General features: G+C 31.1%; 1 protein-coding gene across 3 annotated transcripts in view; it reads left to right on the forward strand.

The window, feature by feature from the left end:
- LOC114330512 (ras-related protein Rab-37-like) overlaps positions 1-12,352 on the forward strand; it is a 489,416-nt gene that overhangs the window by 115,250 nt on the left and 361,814 nt on the right. The window lies entirely within an intron of this gene.

Here is a 12,352-nt window from a genome sequence, read left to right on the forward strand (position 1 = left end):
TAATGTTATATTTTTATTTTTATTGAAAAGTAATATGAGTATTTGTTAGAATTAAAAACAAAACTTCCGTCTTCAATTAAAAATTTCTACGTCTACTTTTTTTAAAGCAAAGTCTTTTATTGCACCATAAATGTCTATCGCATCACACACCTCTTGCTCAATAGACAAAATAGCCAAATTGAGTACCTATTATTATTGTCGATCTTAAATATCTTTCATTTTCAATTTTGAAAAACTCTTCTCCTAGCTGGCATTGCTTATAGCAACTGTGAAAAATATTCGAAACATTATTAAAATATTGGGCAGAGTATCTTTCAGCTTGGATTTAACAATAAATTTAAATAATTCAAGTGAGTCTGCATTAATCAATTTCGTTGCCTGTAGCAGCAACGAAAGTCCGCAGTCGAAGTTTTTCCAGCTTGAAATCCTGCTCGTCAATTTCGTCAGATGCGTAGTCTAGATTACGTTCAGTGTTGTCTGGATCTAATAATATAGCAGGCGTTAGATAAACAAACTTATCCGTTAAATTCTGTTGCTGTTGAAAATGCTCACGAATTTCTACAATAACTCTATCTAACGAAGAAAACAGCTTTCGTCTCAACTCATTTTTCCGTCATCAAAAATATGCTTTCTTGTTATGCGCCTCCGAGAATTTATGGAAATTCCAAGTTCTTCACACATATTTTTGCATAACCTACAGCTCCATTTGCCCATTCCTCTCTTTTCTCTGACAATATTATCTGCAAAGCATTTACTTTCTGAGCGCACAATTTTGTGTCAAGTCCCCTTGTTTGTATTTTTGTACATCATTCACTTCATGTAGCACCGGTTGCCACAGGCCTAAAAAACAAATAAAGGAAAATGACTGCATCGAAACTAGTAAAGCACCTGCATCTGTCCTAGTGTTTAAGCTTTCACCTGCCTCTGTCAGTTTTTCCAAAGTGACGAGAATGTCTTTGTAATGATGCCATGTCACATTTACGGCATCGTCTCTTGCACTCCACCGCGTGTCTTGAATCCTTCTTTTGCCTGTAGCTGCTATCAGAACGTCCCAACGATGTGTCGATGAGAAAAAAAAAAGAATAGGCAACGTTCTAAAGTGCCGAAAAAAGTTGTGCTGATGGTTAGTCATAAACGGGGAATTCCCACAAGTCAGTATAGACTATAGACGTTGTTGCCAGTCGCTACAAAATATCATTCAAAGAAAAGGAATTCCCCGAATTGGTCACAAAATAAGTATGTAATGAAAAATTCCGTGCTCCTTTCAATCGGTCCGAATTTGTAGTTGCGCTAAAAATATAAAATGGTTCAAATATTTACAAAATATTTTTATTATTTATTGTTAAATTTTGCCGCCCCCTAAAAAGTGCCCGCCGGGGCGCGCCGCCCCTGCCGCCCCCACTACGCTACGCCACTGATCAAGACTATGTAATGTAACACAAAAATGTAAATGTTAACAAAATATTATATTGTATTAGTACACAACATGTTCAAATAACACAAGTATGAAACAACAGAAGATAATGGACACAATACATTCTAAAATTTCGGCGTTATCGAAATGCCTCCCACATTTTCAGGTAAATATTTTCATAAATGAAATGCCTCCCAGGTACAATCGAAACGCCTCCGTTTTGTTAATCATTTAGGCTGATATTTTGTCTATTTAATCTCATTATAATGACACAATGTTGGCAAATCATAATTTAAATAGGTACTATCTATTTTGATTTTTCTAAGTCTTAATGCAGTTGATGCATAATGACATATCTAAAAATTCGACATTTCCTTCACATCTTTGGGCTGAGACTCTTCATCCTTACAAAGAACCACAAACCCATGCGAAAGTTTTCATTCCAAGTATAATTATTCTTCTTTCTACTGCCCTCATCTCAACATTATTAATTTTATTGATATAATTTTACAATTTCAAATAAATATAGAAAAAAATTTAGAATTAAGAGAATGTAAAATAAGTAGATTAGAGTTTGTCAAAGTAGTATCATATAAATTTAGGAAAAATATTTTGTAATTTTATATTTCTATACAAATTTTGTAAAATAAGTCCACCCAAATAAGTTTTTTGTGATATTATCTTTAATAAATCTATAAAATACTTTTTTATTTATTTTTTCTCAAATTATTAATAACAAAAAATAATGGTTATTATATAATATAATGGTTATAGAACTAATTCTATATGTATAAGTTAATTGAAATTTATAAATACTACTTTATAAATATGAAAAATATAAAAGAATTATTATTGAAATAATATTTAAACTATAAAGACAAATTATTAGAAATAATATTAAACTATATTATAGTGTCAATAATGTTTAATACCTACATAAAGGTTGAACGGTTGAAATTAAATAACAAAATACCAATTTTTCCGAAAATTTACAAAGAGACGAAGATGTGGCAACGTCTCACCTTCACATAAAGATTAGAAGCATGTAATTTACTTAGAGCTTGGGAGGCAATTCGTATGTGACCATTTTAGCGACAGGTAAGAAACCCGTCTTCGGGAGGCATTTCATATGCGCCCTAAAATTTAGATCAATCACCAGGAGTGAGCATAATTATTTTCTTATGTTTTTATATTATGAGATCTTTGGAAAATGTATTTTAACTCTGATACATAGAGAACAGAAAGAAAAAGCAATCAAATTAAAATATAATTTCTTGTTAGTGTGTTTTTTTTTCTGAGGCCTATAAAGGATATTTTTAAAATTTAAATCTGTCTTATATATGTTGTATAACACTATGAAATAGTGTTGAATTATCGGGGAATTGCGGTATGTGGCTTATATTGAAACTATATTTATTTCTGTTAAGTTTGATATTTCGATGATTCTTTATTTTTCATCTTCATCAGGAACAACCTACAAAACTAATTAACAATTAGATACAACTATAATATTACAATAATATGAAATACAAATCGCTTTCACGAGCGCTAAGATGACACTGAGAGGTATATGTTTTCCACATGTATTAAAGGTCCAACAAGTCTATTATTGAACCAGCTGTTAAGTATTTTACTATTTTAAGTATCGTAAAATATGGCAGTAAATATCACTCAAACTGTTAATATCTGTTTTGTAATTAATTTAATTCTTAGTTTTATTTATGTGGTTCATTTCGAGAAATATTCGTTTCTTTTATTTTCTGTAGATAAAATTTTGATCTGATAAAATAAACGCGAGCCCGGTTATAATGGAATGGTGTGCTGCTGCACATGCATTTTTCTGTGTCTTGCAATCGCTTTGATGTTGCGTTATTCTTTGTTTTAGGCACTGCGATGTTTGGCTTGTATACTGACCATCACATTCGAGACCAGACATTTGATAAATTATATGACTCTGATTTTGAAGCTGTATCTGGTCTTTCAGCTTCTAGAATAAGCTGTAGTTGTAGCTTTTTTTATTTTGGGAATTTCGCTCAGCAGCTTGATTATAATTTATTAGCTTGATTATACATATATTATTAGTTAAGTCATTTACGTAGGGTAACTTCTTGTAAACAACGCGATTTGATGGTCTGTTTTGACATTGCCCGTCATAGAAATTTGAGTTGTAGATCAGTTATTTATGCCCGGTTGCACCAACAGATCTTAAGCTTAAGTCGAGAATTATGGTGCAACGTAAGTGATACTCAAGGAGGCCCTATCTATAAGTAGAGCTTAGCTAAGCTGGAGCTTAAGATCTGTTGGTGCAACCAGTCATTAATAATTTTACTAGGATAGCCGTTGTTCACAAATATGTTGTATAATGTTTTTAAATCCTTTTGTATGAACAAATCATTCTTAATGTGTAAAATTCTGTTCTTCATCGCAATAACAGTGTTATGTTTTTGGCTTTTCGAATGCTGAAAGAAATAATTTATATTTATATCTTCCGGAGCAATCTGATTGACTTCAATTTTTTCTAATATTTACTGTTCTTTCCGTGGCCCTTTGGCAGAGTGAGCAAAACCTCGTTATTAGTTAAATTCGACAAGGGAAAATTCCAGGCGGGGAATTTTTCTGCCACCGTTGGAATCGGATTTACGGTGAGTACGTTCCTCATCATAAAGAACATTAAAGGAAAATTGAAGGGTATAGAATCAAAACTCGCTTTCTCCATCCATGGCCGAAATTGAGTTGTTTATATTTTCTGAATCTGTTTGTTGAACCCTATACGAATCCAGAACTAGTTTGACTCAAAATGAGATTTATCCAATATAAATTCAATGTTAAAAGAAGGCTTTTGAATCAAACCGGTCGTTCTCCTATGACAATTCTGCGTGAAACCCGTCTTTTTCCAATTGACCAATAGGAGGCGTGTAAAGTGAGTGGAGGGAACTCACACATATTTAAGGCTATGGGTACATAATTCGCAAATATTTTACGGCTATCCCTACTTTTTCTGTCTTTACACGGCAAATTACGTGTAGTAAAATTCACACTGGTATGGAAACTGCAGAAGTAAACATTAGTTTGACAGCGACATTGTCATTAGAATGGTAGAGATGGCTATTTCGGTTTCGTTCAGTTTTTGAATGTTCTTGGATAACCTTTACTTGTATAAATGATAGGATTATTTTTTCACTAATTATGTATTCAGTGGTTACCATTATTTATATACTATACAAATAGTCGAAAAGGAAAAAAGTTGTAAAGTTATTTTAATAATGTCCTGTTACCATGGAAAGCTTAGATAAGGTTTGAACATGTGAAGAACTGCGTTGTATAAATGTAGTATTACTCAATTAATTTATAAAGAGTTTATTTATTCCTTTATTTGCGCAAATTAAAATATGGCAAGTTGTTACAAGAAATGTGTTACTGAAAGCGAATAAATAGACGGTTAGCTCAATTGAAGTAAGTACTTTTTACATAAATCAAATTAATTACTTTTGTATTTTTCAAATTAATTTTAAATTTATAGTGAAAATATGATCTATAAAATCTATCGGTAACCCAATAATTTTCGCATTAAATTTTATTCTCGTTTAAAGGAGTAAACTATATGTTGGATTGTTGGAAGTTTTTGCCGATTGTAAATATGTTTGTGGTCATATCAAATGATCACATCAAATGATTTAATACTACGATCACTACAAAGCGTAGCGCCAGCCGTGTCTGCATTACACCAATCGTGATGGAATTAGTTTTCCATGTGCTTGTGATTTGTGAATTCACATTTTTACCTTCCAAATTATTAGAATTTACATGAGTAAAAATGAGTGACTCAGATCCGAAGCGACAAAAGAGTTACGCGAGGATAAAAATGAACAATTGTTATTTGTTAATCTTCTTCATAATTATTAAATTTTATTTGATAAAAGAATGACCCCAAAAATTAAGAATCTTCTTCTTAGTTTGTAAATTTTTCTATGACACACATTCATAAATGCTGCCATATTGTAACAAAAAAATACCTACGCCGAAGACGTCCACCCACCAACTTCACTTAAACTGAAGCAAAATACTACTAAACAAGCACAACTTCAAAAGCGTAGTACATTCTTCTATGTAGGCTGGTAAATAGTATCAAATACTACGGAGAAAAGCAAATATGCTTTTTAAGTGTACATTTTTTTACTACATTTTATGCCACCATGGGCACTTTACTTTATAGCTAAACTCTTACCTATTTACGGTTATCGGAACAAACTCTTATAAAATAATACTTTTATTTGAACTTTAATGACTTGAAATACTTGGATTTTCCATAAATAATATATAAACAATAAATAACTTTTTATTAATTGTACGCCTTAAATCAATTATTATTTTTCAAATACACTATCAATACTATTTAATAAACAACTCTTTGATTGATTTTATTATCATCGTAAAAGCGTTAAAAAGCAGTAGCAGAATGAACTGCTATATCAAAATAGCGGGTCGGACACATCTCTACTTGTCACTGTCTTGATTCTTGTCATAACATTATATTCGAATGAGTGCGTTGTATGACAAAGACAGCGAATGTTCGATTTCCACGGACATGGTGTCCATTTTTTTCGAATCCTGAAAAAACTAATAAATATTTTTAAAAAATTTAAACATAAAATGAAAGACTAAATTAATATCAAGGGCCGAAAGTCCCTTAGAATATATAAGAAGTTTCTTTCGAATGAGATATTTGAAATTAAAAATCACACTACATTTTCTCCTAGTTTTTCACCCATGTAACTTATTAAAATACACATTATAGAAGTTCTCAGGGACTTTCGGCCCTCGCTAAAAACGTAATCTTTCATTCTGCGTTTAAATTTTTCAAAAATACTTATTATTTTTCTCAGGCTTCGAAAAAAATGAATCCCCATTTGAATAGCATTGCAGCCGAAAATACGTACCGATCCTCTTAAATAAATCTATTTGTCTGATGCAACATCAGTGTTTGTTTACTACTTTTATCCGCTATCAACTTTTAATACTAACTATTTGCATAGTTTTTTTCTTTTAAAATAAGTAGTATTATAATTAGTGTTCGGATTTAAAAGCATAAAGAAACGCAAAAAAGCGCTTAAAAAGCATAACAATTTTACGAAAAAAAGCATTTAATTATACAAAAAAAGCATGAAAATAAGCATATAAATTTTGACAAAGCGTTTTTTTTAAGAAAATATATATAATTATCTTTAGGCTTAGCTTAAGAACTAGTAAAGACCTATTATAAATTTAATAATAAAATAGAATAAACAAAAAAAAATAGATAACTGAAACATAAATGTTTTAACCTAATTTTTATCGACACGCTTTAGATGAAGGAAAATATATCATTTTTGTTTAAAGCATGAAATAACTAATTACTCATTTAAATGTTCCATCGTAAAGTTTCGGCACCTATCACTCAAAACATTTTTGTATATCTAAAAGCCTCTTTCAACGTCCACACTGGTTATCGTTGCATACTTATTACTTATACTTTGCCACTACTGCCGGATCCATATTATTTATATCTTCAACGTGTTCTCAATTTAAAACTGAAAATATTTTCTTCATCTTTTGAAATCCTTCGTTTTTTGTTAATACATCTTTGAATTTTGTTAATATTATCTGACCAATTTTTCCAGGGATACCTTCCATCTCTTTTTCAAAACTGTTTATTTTTTGGATCGACTCAACTAATGACATTTGCTGTTTCTCCAAATATTTTATTGTTTCACTCACAGAACATAAGTTGCTTTTGATAAAAGCAAGATTGTTTTGTAATTATGTTTCACCTAAAACATCCTGACAATATTTTATCGATTTGCTAAATTTTAAAATCTTTAAATTTTTAAAGTCTCTTTAAATTCCAATACGAAGCTTTTAAAATTTTCGAAATATTCGGCGTAGTATAAAGCTACATCTAACCATCTACCCCACCGAGTTAACACTGGTTCCGATGGTAATGGAGTGTTAGGGAATTTGTCTTTAAAAAGTTGCACCCTTAAAGGAGCTTTAATGAATTTTTTCCCATTTTTTATCAACTCATTAACAAGTGGAAATTGCAGCCGTATAGTCTCAGCAACGCGATTCAGGCCGTGTGCTAGACATGTACAATGAATTAGATTTGGATAAAACACTTTAATATTTTATGCTGTTTTGATCATATTATATGGTGCAGCGTCGAAAAGCATTAATACTATTTTGTTGGTGGGCACAGCCTCGGGAAGATAAAAATTTGTTAAAGCGTCATTTACGAATCTTGGAACTGTATTGTTATTTGTTGCTTCTAGTTCTTTTGAGCACACTAAATAACCCTTCGTCAAGATTTCTTCGTGAAGTACACCTATGATTAAATTAGCGACGTATCTTCCACAAATATACGTAGTCTCGTCCACAGCAAACCAGGTGTAATTGTTTCCCACTATTGTTTTTTTTTGTGGTTTTATTGTAAATGCAATTAATAACATATTTTTTCGCAGAGTACTTTCATATTATCGCAGAGTCAGAGTACTACTTTCGATAGTAGGTACTTTTCCAAAAGTGATTTAAAACTTTCAGTTTACAATTTATTTAATGGGAGATAAGAGTCCACAATTGCACTACATAGATCAAAATTAAATTTCTGCTGTTCGCAAATGCAAAAAATGATAATAGTATATAAAAAAAGCACCAAATAAGCACAAAAATTCACCCGTGTTGAGCTGGCCCCCCCCACTTGCAAAAATTAAAAAACAAATAGCCCTGATTTATGAGCAGGAATTTAATACCCTAGTGGGGGGGGGGCTGAGTCAGCCCCCCCACTACTTAAAAATAGGAATGTTGAATCGGTTTTTGCGGCAGAATTACGAGCTATTTATGAGCTCTTGAAATTATATACTTTCGATTTTTGAGCTCATCCCCTTCACCCCCAAACAACCCTTTAATTAATTTAACTTAAGAGAAAGATGCTGAGAAAACTTAAAATATATCGTATTGCGGATATAATTCATATAGCTTATATACTCTAAGAATAAACTATTAAATCAAGAGCATTTCGATTATTAAGCTACAACCCCTTCGCAAGAAAACCACCGTATCTTCCCGGCTTAAGAGAAAGTTGTACTTAAAATGCATTAAACTAATTATTTGGCGACTACATATCATTTAATAATTTATAACCTTCCAAATTACGCGCATTTAGATCAGTAAATTGCCATTTATTTTGTATAGTGCAGTCACTGAAGGTAAAAATCAACGATTACCTTCAATTTCGGTGAACCTTCATCGATTTTCACGAAAATTGGTCAGTAGTTAGAGGATACGTCAAGAAACAAAGGTGACATGGTACCACCTTGCGCCTTTACCCTGAGGGTGGATACCGCCCCTTCTCGGGGGTGAAAATTATTTTATAAAAAATAAATGCACAAATCAATAAAAGAACAAATTAAAAGCAAAATTTATTATATAAAGTTAATAAAATAAGTCAATACTTTTTAAGTTATTAAAGATCAAAGATTTTAATTATTTGTGAAAAAAATGCATGTTTTGAAGAGGTTTTTTGTAAATCACTGAAAAACTTTAAGTTTTTACAAAAAAGTTAATAGTAGTTTAATTCGTATAGCTTATATTCTAAGAATAAACTCTTAAATCACGCGTCTTTCGATTATAGAGCTACAACCCCTTCGCAAGAAAACGACATCATATTCCCGGCTTAAGAGAGAGTTGTTCTTAAAATAATTTAAATTAATTATTTGGCGACTACATATCGTTTAATAATTTATGAGCTTGCAAAATATACGCATCTCAATTATTGAATTGCCATTTTCTTTCTATAGTGCAGTCACTGAAGGTAAAAATCAACTATTACCTTCGACTTCGGTAAATCGCCATTTATTTTCACGAATTGACAATAACAACTTGGGGTTTTAGCCTGGGGTATATGTCACCCCTTCTCGGGAGTGAAAATTACTTTATTAAAAATAACCCCACAAATCGAGAGAGGGACAAATTGTAAGCAAAATTTGTTATATAATGTGATTAAAATAAACAAATACTTTTTGAGTTATTAAAGATCAAATATTTTAATTTTTGGAAAGAAAATGAATGCTTTAGAGCGATTTTTCATAAATAACTCAAAAACTGTAAGTTTTTACAAAAAAGTTTTCATCACTAAAATTGAAGCTAATAAAAAATATAATAAATTGCTTACTTGAAAAACACTTAAATGTTAATTTAAAGTAAGTTATTGGTAATTAAATGTATATTTTTTTCCGCGACTGTTCAAATCTAAGGGTTCAAGCTTAAATAACGGGAAAGAGATGCATTTTATAACACTTAGGTACTAAATACTTGTCAAAGTACTTAGAAATACCTATGAAAAATAAGATCCAGAAAAAGTTGATAGTATCAAAATCCGCTCACCAATTTTCGTGAAAACGAATGGAGATTTACCGAAATCGAAGGTCATAGTTGATTTTTACCTTCAGTGACTGCACTATAGAAAGAAAATGGCAATTCAACAATTGAGATGCGTATATTTTGCGAGCCATAAATTATTAAACAATATATAGTCGACAAATAATTAATTTAAATTATTTTAAGTACAACCCTCTCTTAAGCCGGGAATATGGGATGGTTTTCTTGCGAATGGGTTGAAGTTCAATAATCGAAAGGCGCGTGATTTTAGAGTTTTTTCTTAGAATATAAGCTATACGAATTAAACTACTATTAACTTTTTTGTAAAAACTTACAGTTTTTCAGTGATTAACAAAAAACCTCTTCAAAACATGCATTTTTTTCACAAATAATTAAAATCTTTGATCTTTAATAACTTAAAAAGTATTTACTTATTTTATTAACTTATATAATAAATTTTGCTTTTAATTTGTTCTTTTATTGATTTGTGCAGTTATTTTTTATAAAATAATTTTCACCCCCGAGAAGGGGCGGTATCCACCCTCAGGGTAAAGGCGCAAGGTGGTACCATGTCACCTTTGTTTCTTGACGTATCCTCTAACCACTGACCAATTTTCGTGAAAATCGATGAAGGTTCACCGAAATTGAAGGTAATCGTTTATTTTTACCTTCATTGACTGCACTATACAAAATAAATTGCAATTTACTGATCTAAATGCGCGTAATTTGGAAGCTTATAAATTATTAAATGATATGTAGTCGCCAAATAATTAGTTTAACGCATTTTAAATATAACTTTCTCTTAAGCCGGGAAGATAGGGTGGTTTTCTGGCGAAGGGGTTGTAGCTCAATAATCGAAATGCTCTTGATTTAATAGTTTATTCTTAGAGTATATAAGCTATAGGAATTATATTCGCAATACGATATATTTTAAGTTTTCTCAGCATCTTTCTCTTAAGTTAAATCAATTAAAGGGTTGTTTGGGGGTGAAGGGGATGAGCTCAAAAATCGAAACTATATAATTTCAAGAGCTCATAAATAGCTCGTAATTCTGCCGCAAAAACCGATTCAATATTCCTATTTTTAAGTAGTGGGGGGCTGACTCAGCCCCCCCCACTAGGGTATTAAATTCCTGCTCAGTGGAACGAGCTCAAAATTTTTAGTTTGCGGAATATGAGAGCTCATAAATAGCTCATAAATCAGGGCTATTTGTTTTTTAATTTTTGCAAGTGGGGGGGCCAGCTCAACACGGGTAAAAAATTCAAAAAAGGCAAAAAAAATAATAAAAAAGGGCTGTCAAAATGACTTATTTTTGCATATTTCGTTCATATTTAAAAAGAAAATAGTCCTGCTTGTATTATTTAACATAAGCATTATGCTTAGAAATCCGGACTCTAATTAAAATGATTATTTCATTCATAGGAGATTATGACCAATAGAAAGCTACAGAAATCTAAATTAAACTGATAATTTTTGATAATTTCCCGTCGTCAAGTGTATTACGTCGGATGCCCTTCGTTGCTACGAAAAAATACATGCAGTGACATTAATGACAATTAATGTTTTAAAAATTATAAAAGTGATGATTTTCAACCGTCAAATATTTATAACAACTGTGTGTTTAATTGTACTAATTTGTACTTACATAAATAAATTACAATACAATTTTGGTTTTGAACAGTTTTATTCATGAAATAATCGCAACAAATTGCACTCGATCTCTAATTTTAGAGATCTTGTGCAATTACTACTGATAATTTTCTTCTCTTTGTAATGGATGTTCAAGTGACTCCTGTAGGATCTGGTAAAAAGGCAAGGAAAAGAACACTGATGCAAAATAAATGGGCGATCTAATGAGAAACAAACCTGTAAGTTGAGAAAATTACTGATAAACGGCATGATCTTCCAAGAACTATACCGTCATTGGAACCGATAAGATCTGTTGTACCACTATGAGTAGTAATTGCACAAGAGCTCTAAAGTTATTGAATTTTTTCCGAGTGACACTTTGACAGTTTTAATTTCACGAGCCGAAGGCGAGTGAAATTATGTCAAAGTGTCACGAGGGCAAAAATTCTATATAAATTTTAGAGATCGAGTGCAATTTGTTGCGATTATTTCATGAATAAAACTGTTCAAAACCAAAATTTTATTGTTATTTATTTATGTAAGTACAAATTAGTACAATTAAACACACAGTTGTTATAAACATTTTACGGTTGAAAGTCATCACTTTTATAATTTTTAAAATATTAATTGTCATTAATGTCACTGAATGTATTTTTTCATGGCAACGAAGGGCATCTGACGTAATATACTTGACGACGGGAAATTATCAAAAATTATCAGCTTAATTTAGATTTCTGTAGCTTTCTATTGGTCAGAATCTCCTATGAATGAAATAATCAAGCTAATTACTTTTATTCTATTAAAATCGGCAAAAAACAAAAGTTGTAAGTAAAATTCCTTCTCTGAAAAAGGAAATTGTTTCAAAACTTGCTTTCTCCTAACGAGTTTGTTTCAAAGGTT

The sequence above is a fragment of the Diabrotica virgifera genome, chromosome 2 (assembly GCF_917563875.1).
Source record: "Diabrotica virgifera virgifera chromosome 2, PGI_DIABVI_V3a".
Classification (NCBI taxonomy): domain Eukaryota; kingdom Metazoa; phylum Arthropoda; class Insecta; order Coleoptera; family Chrysomelidae; genus Diabrotica; species Diabrotica virgifera.